The sequence below is a fragment of the Simochromis diagramma genome, unplaced genomic scaffold (assembly GCF_900408965.1).
Source record: "Simochromis diagramma unplaced genomic scaffold, fSimDia1.1 OVJJ01000583.1, whole genome shotgun sequence".
Classification (NCBI taxonomy): Eukaryota; Metazoa; Chordata; class Actinopteri; order Cichliformes; family Cichlidae; genus Simochromis; species Simochromis diagramma.
The window spans coordinates 941,090-958,346 of NW_024387285.1; the positions used below are offsets into that span (position 1 = coordinate 941,090).

At 41.6% G+C, this 17,257-nt stretch overlaps 1 long non-coding RNA gene across 1 annotated transcript in view; it reads left to right on the forward strand.

Annotated features, from left to right (window-relative positions):
• Window positions 1–2,784: 2,784 nt before the first annotated feature.
• LOC120716157 overlaps window positions 2,785–17,257 on the forward strand; it is a 38,758-nt gene continuing 24,285 nt past the window's right edge. Inside the window, exons 1-2 of the long non-coding RNA XR_005691825.1 lie at window positions 2,785–3,092; window positions 4,509–4,587. This is a non-coding gene — a long non-coding RNA (uncharacterized LOC120716157). The remainder of the gene's footprint in view (window positions 3,093–4,508; window positions 4,588–17,257) is intronic.

A 17,257-nucleotide genomic window follows, 5' to 3' on the forward strand; every position in this document is an offset into this window, starting at 1 on the left:
TTCTTTGGGTCTGTTCTTGCTGTGGTTGTGAATGCAAGGATCAAAAGACCTTTCATTTTGAGTAGACAACAGCCTGTGTTTACCACCCGCAAAATGTCATATACAGTGGGAAGAATTTCAGTCTGTAGAAGTTCAAAGCTGGTAGAGACAGACCCTAAAAGACTGGCAGCTGTAATTGCAGCAAAAGGTGGTTCAACAAAGTATTGACTCAGGGGGCGGAATAATTACACACACCCCACTTTGCAGTTATTTATTTGTAGAAAATGTTTGGAATCATGTCTGATTTTCGTTCCACTTCTCACGTGTGCACCACTTTGTGTTGGTCTTTCACGTGGAATTCCAATAACATTGATTCATGTTTGTGGCTGTAATGTGACAAAATGTGGGAAAGCTCAAGGGGGCCGAATACTTTTGCAAGCCACTGTATGAGCTGGATAGACATCATCACCTCAGCTACAAACCCAAGTGCATGGAAGTATTTGTCTTTGGCCTTTGGACAGCTTTGGTTGGAGGTAATGGTGCCTCTTTGGCCAAGATCTCCCTGTCGTCTTTCATCTGAAAAGCCAAACCACTGGCTCAAAACCCCGAACAATCTATTTGACCAGTTTCCAAGTAACTCAAAGCCACAACATAACTCACATTATGAGACCTCAGTAAAACCCGTCGTAGCTGGAACCCCACTCGGGTACTCAGTGTTTTCTGTATTTCACCCTCCTTTTAAATGGTCTTAAAAAAGCTATGATGTGGTTTTCTTGTGGTGGTGTTTTGCAGAGTGAGCGAGACACTGAATCTAACGTGGGAGCTGCTCAGAGCTGAGTTATGGCCAGAAGGTGCTCTATTGGATTTGAATCTGGTGAAGGACACGATAGTATCGCGTTTCTTCCGAATTCTGATGTTCATTTTGAACTTCACCCTGAAGTCCCCTGCATGCCTGAGTGCACCAACTGCTCCTGCGATTCACTCATTAAATATTTGGAGCATTTGAGCAGATGTACCTAACAAAGTGGCGAGTGAAAATCTTCTTAGTGATGAACAAACCTCTTTTCATCAGAGTTTGTACCTTCATATATTGTCTTCTGCTGATTATTGAAATCAAAGATAATTGAAGTAATGGTTAAAAACAAGATGAGATGAGCTTTACAGTAAGAAGATGAAACAAAATGGGATGTAACTGGTTCGCACCCTGTCTGGACACATCTGTTGGGACTGCTTGCTGCTGTGGTTATCATTGCAAAGAAAGACCTGTCATTTTAAATAGGCAACAGCCTGTAACCCACCCACACAATGTGATGCATGGGCTTCATAGACACAAACACCTGTGCCCAGTGGTGGTTCAAGTTGGGTGCCTGGCTGCAGGGCTTGCTTCTTATGGCTTTGGCATGTATGTAGATGTATGAACTATAAATTCAAATGAACAAGAAAGTTAACAAAGACACTTTTGTTTGTTTAACAGCTGTGACATTGATCAACCTAATGATACATGTTAGCCAATATTAGCGTGTGCTACTCTACTTGAAAACTTCAAAGAAGACGCTTGCCTTGTGTGTTTGACCACCACAGGGAACTCTGCAGCTTCCCGTTTACTTAAATATTAATAAATCTTTGAGAAATCTGCTTGTTTTTTACCTGATTTATTTAAATCAGGTGATATTAGCATCAAAATCGTCGTTAACCGCTATATCGGCCAGTCTCTAATAGAGATGGCACGATACCACTTTTTAATGTCCGATACCAATTCCGATATCATAAATTTGGGTATCTGCCGATACCGATATGAATCCGATATAGTGTATTTTGTAATCAATAGAACTGTTTTTTTTTTAAATAAATATCTTGCTGCATTTTGTTTAAGTTCATACTCAAGTTTTAAAAAACAAGAGACTGAGGCTATTCTGCTATACCTGTATGCAAAAAATACACTGCACCCAAAACATTTTATAGTTCAGCAACACTGATCAATCTAATACATTTAAACCTACACCATACCTGCTTACCTACCTAACTAATAGTGTTGCCAACTCCCAGCAAAAATATTAGGGAACCACCCCCCACCCTTAATCGATGTAATCAACTTTAATTTAATGCAAGTATAAAACAAATGCACAGAAATCAATAATTTTTCTTCAATATTTAAATAGATTCAACATCTTTCTTTAACAGAATTGCAGACTGCACAGATGGTACCTTCCCAAAGGAAAAAGTACTATAGCTTACCTGGGTGTATGTTAGACTTAATAGTTACTATTTACAATAATGGATTTCTATACATTTAATCAGATGACCAGTTTTGTTGTAAGATTCAGATAATTATTTATTCAAAGTTTTTAAATGACATAACAAAGAAAGATATTTCTTTGTGCCCCCCTCTCCCTGTTAATGCCCAACCTGGCCCCCGACAAAACTTTGCTAGACCCGCCCCTGCACAGTTACCAGCCGTCAGCTACATAAAAAAGGATCCTGGTGTTATTTGTCTCTCAGAAACAGTTCATAACTTCAACTCATCCATGTCACCTAAAAGGTAAACCTGTTTCTCCATCACCTGCTCAGCTCTGATGATCCAGTAAGGACATCTCCTGGTTTCATCATCATGTTTCCATCTCACATATCCAGAGGTGGGTAGTAACGAGTTACATTTACTTGAGTAAGTTTTTGAAAAAAAAAAAGTACTTTTGAAGTACCTTTTTTGCACGATACTTTTTACTTTTACTTGAGCACATTTGTGAAGAAGAAACGGTACTTTTACTCCGCTACATTTGCAAAATTCGACTTGTTACTTTAAAAAAAAAAATTAGTTTAACACATTAGATAACATGCTGCCAGTGGAGTTTCCGGTAACTTTTTTACCAATCAGATGTGGCCATGCAGTCACATGACCAGTGTGAAACTGTGGCGGGCAGAGCGGCCCAAGCGTTTCACAGCAGACACCCGGAAAGAAGAAACATGAAAACATGGCAGAGGCTACGCTAGAGCTGAAGAGGATGAACAGCATTTTCCTCACATACAAAGAATGTTTCGCTTAAAAGCAGCACAAAAGAACAGCTGTGTGTTCAGCGAGAGCCAAAACAACTCAGCTCGTGTAACCTGAGGAAACGGTAAGTTTTCTCTAAATGTCTTTTTAGCTGTGGTTAGCTGGATGTCAGTCTGATGTTACAGCAGCTGTGTCGAGCTTTGGATACGTGACATATCCAAACCGACATCATGACCAGCAGCTTTACAGCCGTGGCTCCAGCAGACCTCAGCTGATACTAGAAAGTAATATTAAATACATTCTAACAACAGCTGATCACGCTTAAACGTGCTGCTGTTGTTTATCCGCTGGTCTTCTCTTTCTAGCGCAAAGTGGGCCATAAACAAACGAGAAAGGCGGGACTTGCGGCAGAAAAGCAGATCAGCTGATCATTGATCAGCTTCATGTTTGAAGTAATAACATAAATCGCTTCCTTTTCACCTCATTATGGAACTCCGATGGCCAGTCCAGCTGTGGCTCAATATATCAGTTGTTCAGCTTAACGTGGAAAACCTATGCAAACACTCAGGGATGAACTGACACACTTGCTTTACTTCTCTGGGATAGTTTTCGCCGAGATGAAACGCTGCGGTTAGGAAGCATGTAGCAAGGCTCCAAATGCTCCAACGCAGCCGCTCTGCCACCTGACGCATACTGCTCCGATGCGCCGGGCTGGGTTACACCAAGTAGCGCGTTTTGTGAGGTGACTTCGTGATACTTCGGATCGGATTACACTTTTTATTTCTCTCCGATATCCGATCCAGTAATTTAGGGTCAGTATCGGACCGATACCGACACGACCATCTCTAGTCTCTGTATGTTAAACCATGATATAAAGCATTATATGATGGTCTACAGAAAAGAGCCAGTACATTTACTGTGCACCCTAAATGTTATTGCTGTCTTCAGCATAGATATGTTCTTCTTTGTATTTCCTGTCTTTTCTTTTTTTGTTCTTTTGTCTTCTTGTTATGTTCTCCTGTCTGTTTTGTAGTGTATCTGTATTGTTTCTTACATGCTGTGTGAAATTGGTGTTGTTTGTCTTTTCTTTTTTTTAAAGTCGACGTTTCAAAATGTGCTACTTTTGTCTTAGAAAAGTTTTCAACTAAAAGAAATGAGCCTGTTAGCTGTTTCCTGTCAGCACATGAAATTCTAGCTTTGTTCAGAACCCGACAAAGGTTTTTGACGTTCACACTAGATTGCTAATTCTATTGTAAAGTCAGTGTGTGACTTTCATGGGCATGTGCCTCGAGATGGACTAGAAAACTATTTCTGTAAATGACGCTAATGACACAAAGTGACAAGACAAAGAAAAGCATAAAAAAAACCTCCCTCATTTTGTGACTGTGCACTTCACCACATCAGTTTCAGCGCGTTAGCCTGACAGCTTGTTAGCCTGTTCAGTGCACTCTGCGGGCTCTCCTCGTCTGTCACTCGGTGAGTGTCAGGAAAATGATAATGAGGCTGTTACTGTTCTTACTGTTCGGTTTCATCTTCACAGACTCGAGCAGACATCCGGTCAAGATGCTCGCGAGAGGCCGGAGAGGCTGTAGGAAGCAACTCAGAGGTATTATCATACTGTAAGTGAATAATTGGATATTCAAACCTGTATTACACTGCACTTTAAAGTCACTCTACACCTGAAAGCATGTCAGTCTACACTGCAGCTTCCTTACAGGTGTGCTGCCTTTTTTGTGCTGAAACAGTGGAAATCTGCATTTACGTTCTATTAATTTGTTATTTTACTAATTATTTGGCACCAACCTCATAGCAGGCCACATTTTAAAAGCCAAGCTAGTGTTGTACCCCAATGATTTGACTTAAAATGCCCCTAATGTTCTCTAAAGTTATTTAGCATTTAAAGCTCCTTTGAATTTAGAAAAAATTCTTTCCCTCTTAATCACAATATTTATTCATGTTTTAAAATTCAACTGTTCAGTTCAGTCAGCCAGTTTTCAGTGCTGCTGTGAGTGTTATTCCTGAAAGGGTGTCAGTGTCCAAATCAGAAACGAGTCATGTGTTAATCATGCGAGTGTGAAACCAAGAGTGACTAAATGTTGTGAAAGATGGAAAAGACCTTTTGTGTTGTTGTATTGTAGTAATCACATTTTTTGGTATCGTCTGACTGCCGCTGAACCCGCTGTGCCACAGCCACACCTGGACAAACCTTTCAGTGTGCAAGCTGTCAATTCCATGACTTAGTTCCACGTATGCCACGTTTTCCAAAACTAATTTCAGATTTCGACCACAGAACAGTTTTCCATCTTGCCTCAGTCTATTTTAAACGAGCTTTGCCTGCAGGGAAGACTGTAGCAAAGCTTTTCTGAATCATATAGTTATATACATATAGCTTCTCCTTTGCATGATAGAGTTTTATTCTTTACCTGGGTGGTTTGGGGAAATGTGCTCAGTGATTTCTGGAAGGGTTCCTGAGCCATTCAGTGATTTTCATGACAGAATCGTGCCTGTTTTTGATGCAGTGCCCCCTGAAGTCCTGAAGATCGCAGCATCCAGCGCTGATTTTCAGCCTTATTGCTTGCACAGACATTTCTCCAGATTCTATAAACGTTGAGATATTTAAAACCGTTGTTCCACAGTTAGTAGACAGATTGGTGAACCTCTGCCCAGCTTGACATCTGAGAAACTCTGCCTCTCTAAGATGCTCTTTTTATACCTGATCCTGTTACTGACCTGCTGCCACTCGTGAGACCTGAAACACCCCCCCCCCCCCCCCCGCTTTTGCTAAGAGTTAAAGTGTAACAGCGAGGCATACGTTTGCATTCTTAACCCACTTTAACAGTAAAAGCTGAAGCTTTGTTTTTATTTCCTGCCCAAAACAACAACTCTTTCTGTTTATTTGGAGAGCTTTCCTGAACGACGAGCGGAAACCGTTCACAGCAAAGCAGCACCGTGTTCAAAGGATTACGAGGACAGTTAATTAATTTCCTGCTTGAGAATTCTGGTCAAGTTTGCTTCGTTGGCAAAAGTTGGTCAATTACAGCAAATATGAATTTCTTAGTGCATAGTTCATAAACTTACATGGAGTATTGCAGAATTCTAAAACAAAGCAAAACTAAAAAGCTTTGGCAACATTTTTTAGGAATAATGTTACACGGTGTGCTGGAGCATAGGGACTTCATCATATCTGTTTTAGGAAGACACAAGCTCTTTTATACTTAGTTCATCGTTTGTTCTTCTACACCAGAGAGCCGTAAGTTAGTCCTTACATGGTGCAGCACTCACCAACACATTTCTTCCTCTCTTACAGTCGTTGCCAATTCATTACAAATTGGAACTCTGTTTTTGTGGACCACATGTTTACAAAAAAAGACTTTTCTATACAGAATAAGAAAGATCATCAAAGGGGGAAAAAAGCCCAAACTCCAGTGTTTGAAGGTAAAAAACAGCAAATTCATCTGTTATTCTGCGTATCTGTAGGAGGTTAACTGCTTTTGTGCAAGCTTTCCTCATTTAATGAATCGTTGTTGTTTATCTCCTCATCGCTACCCAAGGAAAAAAGGTTAATGAGAGGAATTTAAAATTTGTTTAATGACGCAGTAAAATTTGTAATATTTTTCTTTCTTTTCATAAACAGAAAATTAAGTCTTTATGAGAAGTGTTTGTTTTTAAGTGCTCAGTTAGGTGTAGATGAGGTGAAAAATCACCTGCACATGCATACTGTGAACATTTATCACAGCCTTTTTTTTTCTTTCTTTTTAAAGGCAAAGGGTTGAGACGCACACAAATGTGCATCTTTTGTTAGGACAACAGTTACCAACTGTTATTTTGATTTGTTGCTTTATAAAACTGAATTAATAGAACTGAATTAATCATTTTCAGATATTTTTCCTGGGTTTCATTTCTAGAAAAGATGTGTGGAATGAAGAAAACCTGTGTGTTTAAAGTAGCCTGATTTTATAAATCACTTTGACTTCAACAATAACATGAGAAAAAACATTCTGGTACAATTTTTTTTTTTCTTTCTTAGGACTGAATGAACTTTCTGAGGACTGGCCCAAAAGAGAGGAAAGCAGCAGCAGTATAAATAACTAGCTTTTATCTTAAATAAAAGCTTGCTCCTCTTTGATCTTGAAAGCATGATGGGGTCTGTAAGAGAGGATAATGGTGACTTTTTGAGCTGTCTGTATTCCTACTGAGGAGGTAATATCACCCCTGACTGAAGCCTAGTATGCACTATATGATGACACACCCTGCTAATGTGTGTCCCCTGAACGACTGAAAGGAAGCCAGAAATCTCAGGAAACTGAGTTGTTGTGCTGCACAGGGAACAATAACTACAAAGGCTCAATCATTAGCTAGATTTACTTCCTCATTATGTGATTTAGCATGGGATAAATCTGCTTGCTCCAAGCATCATTTAATACAAATGAGGATGCAACCTTGAGTTTTTTAATACTTGTTCAAAAATAAGCTGCTTTCATACAAACATGCTGATGTGTATCGGAGGACGTACACTGGGAATGCCAGTTGTATTAGCATGACCAAGTTAAGTACTGAGTCCTGGTAAAAGAAATTATCCCGTCCTTACTAGAGATAGCACGATACCATTTTTTTTTAATGTCCGATACCATAAATTTGGATATCTGCCGATACTGATATGAATCGATATAGTCAATTATATAACGAATAAAACTGTTTTTTAATGTCCTGCTGCATTTTGTACAAGTTCAGACTAAAATTTAAAAAAAAAAAACACTAAAGCTATTCTATTATACTTGTATGCAAAACATGCACTGCACTCACAATATTTTTTGCAGTTCAGCAATACTGATCTTTTAAACTTGTAGCAGAACTTTCAATCTAAGTATTTAAAGTAATACTCGAAAAGTTATTAATATGTAATTTTATGCAGATTTCAAAAACTCTTTGGTTCTGAAAAAAAGAAGTGCAATATCTGCACAAAATAATGTTTATAACCAACAACAATTTGTAGAATGGACCCTTTTATACTTAAAGCTTAACATAAATAGACATCCGGAGTGGAAAGCAGTTCAAATATATGCAAACACAGCTTCATTAGTCTCATCTTTTATCAAGATGGATGTCAGTGTAAACTGTTTCTATCACATTTGTGTCATTTCTATACAAAATGTAACAAAAGTATGAAAAAAGTGTTTTGGTCGCGTCGTGCTGGTGGAATTTGTTTCCCCTGCGTCGGGAGCACACGCTGGGCTGTCCAAATCACGGACAAACGGTATCCCACAGTCGTGATTTTTTTTTTTTTTTTGTTCACAAAAACTTCATAAAACAATGACCTACTCCTGAAACTTTGGAGGTTTTAGCTCTTTATACAGTAAAGTTACAAGAGGATAAAAATAAATGTCCTTCGTTTGTTAAACTGATCTTGTCCGATACCACGTGAGAACAATAAATATATACTTTTTTGTTGTAATCCTCAAACTGAATGGTAATGTAATGACACTCACTTTTCACCTTTTCACAAAACTAAAACATCACTACTGCCACATCTAATTGTCTGTAATGGAAGCGGAGTAAACCAGATCCACGCTCCGTGCCCAGCAGGTGCTCTCGGCGCTGGGGGAGCGGGTTTTGTCGGGATGCCTACCTTGGCACAACACCTGGTTTGGAAGCATGTAGCGAGGCTCCAGATGCTTTCAGTGTGAAGCAGCTCCAGAGTGCCGATAGGTTTCGCGCACAACAGCCGCTCTATCATGTTACACATACTGCTCCGACGTGCTCAGGTCACTACCTGGGTTACGCCATGTCGCAAGGTTTGTGAGGTGCTTTTGTGATATTTAATGGATCGATTACATTTTTTGTTTCTCTCTGATATCCGATCCAGTAATTTAGGTCAGGATCGGACCGATACTGTATAAATATACAAACCCCGAAGGATAAAATTGAACATGTATTAAACTGTAAAAGTATTTATTTAACAGAAATCGAACCAAAATGCAGACTTGCTAACACTCCGTGATTCAGCAGCTTGTAGAACCCCTCTTAGCAGCAATAACCTGAAGTCGTGGTTTTCTTTATGAATTTATCAGTCGCACGTTGTGGAGGAATTGGGTTTGGGTCCTTTAGACCACTGCTTCAGTTTAGGTTTGCAGCATTTCTTATGCACGGCTCTCTTGAGGTCCAGATTTGGTCTGCATGTCAACGGGACCTTGCAGCACCTTGAACCTTGTTTTGTTTTTTTGGGATGATTGTCCTGTTGTCAGTTTGATCTGTCAGAGAGCCAACCTCACATTTGACCCTACGAATACTTTGATATACAGAGGATTTCATGGTCAGTGCTGTGACCGCGAGGTGCCAAAACAGGCCGAAATCATCACCCCTCAACCATGGTGCTGACAGCCGGTGTGTGGTGTTTGTGCTGATGCGATGTGTCTGCTTTTCACTAAACATGGCACTGTGCATTACATCAGACATACTTTGTGCTTGTCAGTCCGAACAACATTGTTCCAGACGTCTCGAGTCCTGATCAGATCCAGCTTTGCTTAAACTCAACCCACGCTTGTTCTTTTCAGAGAGAGGAGAGTTTCTCCTCGCAGACCTTCTAAACAAGCCATACTTGTTCAGTGTTTTTCTAATTTTACTGTCATGAAGTTCAGCATTTAACATCCTAACTAACTGAGGCCTGTAGAGTCTTAGATGTAGCTCTGGGGATTTTTGCACTTTCTCAGAGTTTCTCTGACCTCAGGGTGAATTTGTTTGGATGCAGGAACATTTGCAGCTGTTTTTGACTTGTGAATAAGTGAATAACCTCTCTTACTATAGAGTCATTGACACTGAAGGCTTTGACATTGTGTTAACACACAGCTGAATGCGCCAGACCAGCAAATTGACAAAACCTCTGCTTTTGTGGAGGTGCTAACACCACCGTTGATCAATTATTCAAGTACATTTGATTAGCAGTACGTGGCTGCTACAGTACTTGCCTACCAATTCATATGGAAGCTGTAAGGTTGTTCCCCGTTTTCTGCAGATTGACTTTGAGTTTTTCTTAAATAAAACAGTGTAAATTTGCTGGTCGTGCGAGTATTTTATTTGATGTCGCTCTACATTTTTTATGTGCATATTTCATCTCCTTTTTTTTTCTCATGAAAAAAGTATAATAAATAAGAGGATGCCACTTGATGACCTAGACCTGATCAGGTAGTACATCTGCGTGTCTGTCATCATTTCCAAATTGCAATCTCAGACTTTTGTGGTGGCCTAAAGTCAAGGAGTGTGGGCGCTAGGAGAACATGTGTTATGTGAAAAGGGGAGGATTTCTTTTTTGTTTTGTTTAGTTTGAATGAAAATGTAATATTGTAGACAGCATAAGTCTTAAAGCCAGTTAAAACATTTTGTTTTTAAATTTTGTTTGTGAGGGGGATCCAGAAAATGAATTAATGCATGATTCTAGCTGAAAATGGTCCCTTTTCTTGAGGCATCTCGTGTGGTTTCTGTTGGCTTGGCTGGACAATATTTGCACATACAGCCAAGTTTGCTGCTGCCTCTTCAGCTCCTCCATCTGTCCTGGCACTCTCGTCTCAGTGAAGATGGTTAACAGCAGCTGTGCTTCCACCTCAGCAGGGCTGTTTGTTCCCTACTTCAATTAGGAATAGCTAACTGTGAACTGCAGCGTGGTTGAAGATGCCGAAAGCTGTGGTTTACTGCAGCAGGACGGGTCTGTATATTTTAAACCGGATGCTGTGTAGCTTATTTGACAGAAATCTATACATTTAGATGTTATTTATGATTGTTTGAAGACCAGATGATGGAACACAAATTCAGTAAACTATGAAAAAACTAGATCTCCACTCGTGAAATAATGTAAGATAAAAATAAGAGCATATTTAGCAACAAGTGCACTCACTCGGGTGAATTTAGTATTTGACATTAGCCACTGTAAAATCATATAGATTCTGCAGTCTAAAACTTCAGAATAAAGTATTTTACCTAAACTTTTTAGTTATGCCGTTTAAAGTAATCTATATTCATCCTCCACTGAGCCTTGAAGTCCCTCAGTTCATCCACTGTCTGAATATATTTTAGGTCTCTTCCTCATTAGGTTAAACAGCATGTGGGTCTGGAGTGTGGGGCCTCCCTGCTGCTGCGGAGTCGGGGCGGTCTGCCTCCCCCCACCGCAGGGAAAAGGGTAACACCACCTGGGTCTGGGTGCAGTTCCCCCCTCCAGGGGCAAGGGTACCTAGACCCGGTTCTTAGAGTACGCTTGGGGAGTGTGATTGTGTGTACAGCGTCTCTTTATGTCTGTCTCCACGTTGGTTGAGTGTGGAGTAAGTGCATATGAGAGCATGAGGGTGGGAATGGATGTTTGTGTCTGTGTGTGCCTGTATGTCTGTGTCTATATGTCAGGTCGGGTGTCAGGCGCCACCTATCTGGGGACATCTCAGGCCCTCCAAGGTTTGGAGGCCTATCTCCCCCCACCACCACTTCCCCTGGTGGGGGGAGACGCCCTCAGACATCGGTGCGTTGGTGGTTCTTTGTGTCTGGGGATGGGCGTCCAGGGTACACACCGGCTCACTCCTTGGCGGCCGCTTATCGGGGCCTGGAGCCTGGGGCTCACTCGGGCCACTTCGGAGGTGGGGTGCCCCCGGCCTCTCGGCCTGGGGCTCGGTCACTCAGGCACAGCTGGCTGCCGGCGGAGCTCACATGCACGTCACTGCAACTCCCCCTGGCTTCTGCTCCGCGGCTGCTGAGTGAGCCCTCATCTGGGACTCTCCTCAGCTCTTACTGGGACAGTGGCGCGGCTGCCCCTCTGTTGGTCTTCCTTGGTCTCCTTTGCTCTGGGGGCCTCTGGATGTCTGGAGTTTTGATCTCCTCCATACCTGCTTCATGCCCTGGAGGACGGGGCTGTGGCCCCCCCCCACACAAACCAGAGCCAGGTAGCAGCAGTGGGCTTCCCACTGACTCCCTCTCCTGACCCTGGATACTTGCAAAGGTATTCAAAAATGTCAGTAGACAAATAAAAACAACAACTCTTAGTAATTGTACATTTATTAACTTGTGTTCTTAAGAATTATCTTGTTGATAACACACATACATACTTTGTATTTTTTTTAAGTTATCTCATTTCTTTCTGGCCTGCGAGGTGGGTGACTTTCCCCTGCAGGCCCATCTTCTCCTCCATCTCCTCCATCACCGTGTGGTACGCTGGAGCCACTATCAGGGACAAACAGAGACTGCAGCGTGTTGTGCGCTCTGCTGAGAAGGTGATTGGCTGCAGACTCCCATCTCTGCAGGACCTGTACACCTCCAGGACATTGCGGCGTGCAGCTCGGATCTCAGCTGACCCTTCTCACCCTGGACACAGTCTGTTTGACCTGCTCCCTTCAGGCAGGAGGCTCCGGTCCATTCGCACCAGAACCTCTCGCCATAAGAACAGTTTCTTCCCCTCTGCTGTCGGACACATGAACAATAACCATATGACTATCCCCGCCACTAACACATGACCCTACGCTGTGTTCACTGTATCATTCCATGTTTGGCACTGATCACCACCTGCACTCATGTATATATCTTTCAACGTAGCACTCTTAATTCTTACTCTCATGTATATATCTCATGTATATCTCATGCACATATCTTTCCACGTAGCACTTTTAATTCTTATCCCTACTTTTATTTTTTCCATGTCTATTTAAGTGTTATTTATGACACCATGTTTGCACTGAAGCACCGCAGCAATTTCCTAATGTTGTAAACCTGCTCAACATTTGGCAATAAACCCCATTCTGATTCTGATTCTGATTCTGATTCTCCAGAATTGTCCTGATCACACACAAAATATAAGAGACGAGAAAAAAACCACGGCAACTATGATGATCCCTAAATCCAAAAGCTTTCACAGCAGAACACCAGAGGAACACCGTCTGGACATCACATTCGAGGACTCTTCTAATTTGGACAGCCTTCGTTGCGTCGCTGTGACATCATTGCCTCCAAATATGGCATTTGAAGCATCCTTCTCCTGAATTTGGACACAGCGTGGTTTTGCTTTCCCCTTGTCTTGTGTTTGATTGCTCCCACAGCTCTCCCCCTGTGTCCCAGTCCCTCGTTATCCCTCAGTGTATTTTAGCCCTGTGTTTCTTTCTGTCAGTGTTGCGTCGTCCCCTCACCATGTTGTGTCTCCTTCCGTTCTCCCTGAGATCTCTGTCTCTAGTTTCCAGGTTTCCCAGTGTTTTTGTTATTAGTTCCCAGTTTCTAGTTTGGTTTTTGCAAGTTTATTTTTGTGAAAAGCATGCAACTGCAATAAAACAGCCTCTTTACGTTTATTCCTACGTTGACTGTTTTGCGTTAGGGTCCTACATCCTGCCTGCCACACAGCTGTACCTCGACAGTTTCTATACAGATGGGATGTGGGAATACAGGGAGAAATGCTGCATTTGTATCAAATATTGATTAAAATAATACAGTAAAGTGCTTCTTTGTACAAATGGGATATGGGAATACACTACAGCTTTATGATGCTCGGGGGAGAGGCTAATGTTGCGGGACAACCCAGAAAGAGTGGACGCTCTGATTTCTTTGTAAAATTCAGATGAAATACAGCTGTTTAAACAGCTGGAAGAATCTGACACTCTGCTTGTAGAGCTCAGCTCTGAATGTCGTGGCAGAAACAAACACCCAGAGCCTGTGCGGACAGAACATGATAACAACATATTGCTTTTACTGTATTTCCCCTCCTGCTGTCAATGGCAGCTGTCAGGCGCTGGTGGGTAAAGCCGTCATCTGTCAGGGCTCTGTGTGCGGGCAGGCAGAGAGCAGGACTCGAACACTGAGTAGTAACTCAAAAAAACTCAGCTTTATTTGCTGGCAGAAAACAAAACAAACTGAGCAATGGTACTGAACACGAAAACACACAGGCATAATCCAAAGGCGCGACGCGACAGGGAGCACAGGGCTATATACACAGGGTGGTAATCAGGGAACGGGCAACAGGAGGGAGTCACAGCTGGGGGTGTGTCTCCCAGCTGTGTCTCCCTGACTAACGAGACAGGGGGAGCAAAGCTGCACACACTGACATAAGACATAGACCTTCATAATAAAACAGGAAACAAGAAAACACTAAACAAAGACGCAGACCCGACACAGAGAGACAGAAAATGACACGTGGAACTGAATTATACATGAAACAACAAATCCTTAAATACGGATACACAGAAACATGAAACTAATAATAATCTATCATCATCATATCCATCACCACCACCACCACAAGAGACTGAGAAAACAATCCATAACACCAAGATAACTGAAGCACAAAGACCAGAGAAACCTAAAGAATAATCCATCATTCAAAAATAAACCAAAACGTAACAACTCAAAAAGCTGGGTCAAAATCATCGCTGGATTCTCAGTGGCACAGAATCTCTAATACTCTGAGGCAGAAGGAAGTTGTTACCATCAGACTGTTATGGGTAATTGAAGTGTAAAAGCTCACTGCTACCTCGCCCTGGCAGGAAGCTTTTTGACATGAGGAGAAGTGGGAGGGAAAAAATCCCTGATGTGATTTAAAAAAAAATGAAATCATTGCTCAGCAATTTAGTTTTAGTCTCTCATGAAAACTGCCCGTTAGTTTCCCAGAGGCCGATGTTTTATGTCGCCTGTATTCCCTGAAAAGCCGACACAACCCTAAAATTTCCAATCAAGGGAATATTTATCTGTGCAACTGCAAAACTCTGCTTGCTGTAATTTTGATTCTGCTGCGCTGCATGAAAGGTGGATGGCAACAAAAAGCCTACAGTCTATCTGTGACGCCTACAATAACAGTAGCTGGTAGCTCTGACGAGCTGTGAGTGTCATTTCGCTGGCATGATTCAGGTCCATACTCTGTATCCTGCTGTAAAGCATACTCTGTGGCACAGACAGAACCGCAACGCTGCGTAGGCGTAGATGATGTTACTTCTCCTCTGCAGACACAGTGTATCTGAAGAAGAGCGAGAAGTAGTTCTGAACATGTTTATTTGAAGTTTCATAAATTGAGCATTACTTTTGGACATTTCCTTCATCACACGGTGCCACAGTGAGTAGCTCAACATGTTTGATTTGGCAGATTTGGACGCCTGATGTAATGGTATTGGTGTCTCTGCTGGGATCAAGCCAGGGATCTTCTGCTTGTTAGATGAATGTGTAAACCACTACTCTCTCACTAGTTAATGAGTACTTTAACAGGCTTCAGAATACACAGGAACAATGTTTCCTTAATTTTGATCCAGAAAAACTTCTCTTGCCAAATGGTGCCGGTGATCGTGGTCCTGTCCGAGATGCCCTCTCACACAGTGCAGCACTTATTGGTGTTTTCTTCATCCACTCTTTCATTCATTCAGTGATGGCTTCTCTCCTTATGCCTCCGCTTCTTTTCCCTTTCATTTTTGCCAATGTGACATCATATTACAATCCTCCTTTTCTCATAATTCATCCAAAGACTCCCTCTGATCTTTTTACATAATGATCTTTGGGTGTTTTCTAAGACTCATTAGTCAGTCTGATGAACCACATTTCTGCTGCACTGATGGTTTTTACACTTTTTTAAAAAAAATGTCTGCACTTCACTTCCATGCATGAGGACTGGTGTAATGTATGCATCTAGAACTCTGTCTTGTCTCAGAAGAAATTTGTTGGTTGATTAAAATCTTGTCAGTGAAAGCCAGCTTTGCTGCTGCAATCCGAATCTTAATTTCATGCAACGATCTAGTGTCACTGCTCACAGTCTTACCCAAAAAACTGAACTTGTTGAGTTTTTGTAGTCTGATGTTACATGTTGGGTTGTCTTTTTGGACATGACCAGTGTCTCAGTTGTCTTCACATTCGGGAACAGTCGCACTTCTTCATTCTTCTCGTTTACGATGTTTTCCGGTCATGTTTTCTTCAGATGTTGACGTTGTCTGCATACCTCAGATTATTAATGGGATAAACAGAAACATTTAAAATGCCACTTAATGCGAAGTTTGTATTTTATACTTCTGTAAAGAAACCAAGAAAGATGTTGCACATTTGTTTTGGGGTTTTTTGGGTTGTTTTTTTATTTTATTTAGGGTCACATTGAAAAATAATTGAGATTAGACCAGTGGTTTGCTGTTTGACAGGCGATCTGTCTCTTATTAATGCTACGTGGAACTTCTCAAGCTGAGAGGCCAGCAAATTCAGCTAATTTGTTTTTGCATACACATTATGGATGAACTTGTGGTGGAGTGGAGTGGAGACTGATGGGAGATTAGCATGCCACACGAGTTGCCACTGGCTCTGCTTTCACTGCTCTGAGATCAGTTGCGAGTTGCGCTTTGTGTGAGAACACAACTATCGTTAGTATAAGATGAGCTTCTGTGATTTATCATCACAACAGATACGCTTTCTCTTACTGAGCACCTTGGCTATTTTGAGAGAAGATGGGGTGCAGAGTGAAGAAACTTTGAATAACTCTGTTAGCAGATTAGCAAAGAACGCCTTGATGATTTAGAGGAGACGGCGAGTTGAACGGGTGCAGGCTCAGCAGCTCGTTCACTGTCTCTGGTTGCCTCTCTGTAAAAGTTACTGCACTCCACTTCAGGATTAAAAACTTTTATTTGTTCTTGTTTAGATTTTTGTCTGTAGCACTTTCATGAGAGCAGAAGTCCCGAATGCTCTTTTTCTTTCTTTTTTTTTTTTTTGTAATATATCCCTGGGTCTTCTGAGGCAGCAAGATGGTGTGGATACATTCAAGGACGGGAAGAAGGCAGGCAGTAATTTTCTAGGTGGAGAAAATGACCTTCTAGTGCACTCCCCTGTCTGCTAAGGAACAGCCAGTCATCCCTGCAGGGCTGCAGTAATATAGCAGTATCCCAGTGAACAGTAGTAGATGGACACCAGTGGTTCCCCATTAAAGATGGTCTGTCTGATGATGCTCTGAGTGTTTCTGATTACAAGAATGCGTTAGTGATCCACAATAGGTTGTCAACTATTTGCACACTTAGAAATCTGCAGCACACAGTTCCTATAAAGATTTTCTTCCTACTACAGTCGATGGTGACTTCTTCTGTTCAGAGGTGGATGTGTGGCTCGTTTTGTTATGAACAAGACATGGCTGTGTTTTTTAAACTTTGAATTTTAAACTTGAACTTTTTAAAATCATCACCAATGGTGTTTCACAGTGAAAATAAAGTTTTGAATGAGTGGTCGACCTGCATCCGTCCATCTTTGAAGTTTCCTCACATGGCCGAAATTGCAGCGGCTGCTTGTGATGATCTGCAAGATTAAATTAGGTTCAGTCTGGTGTATCCT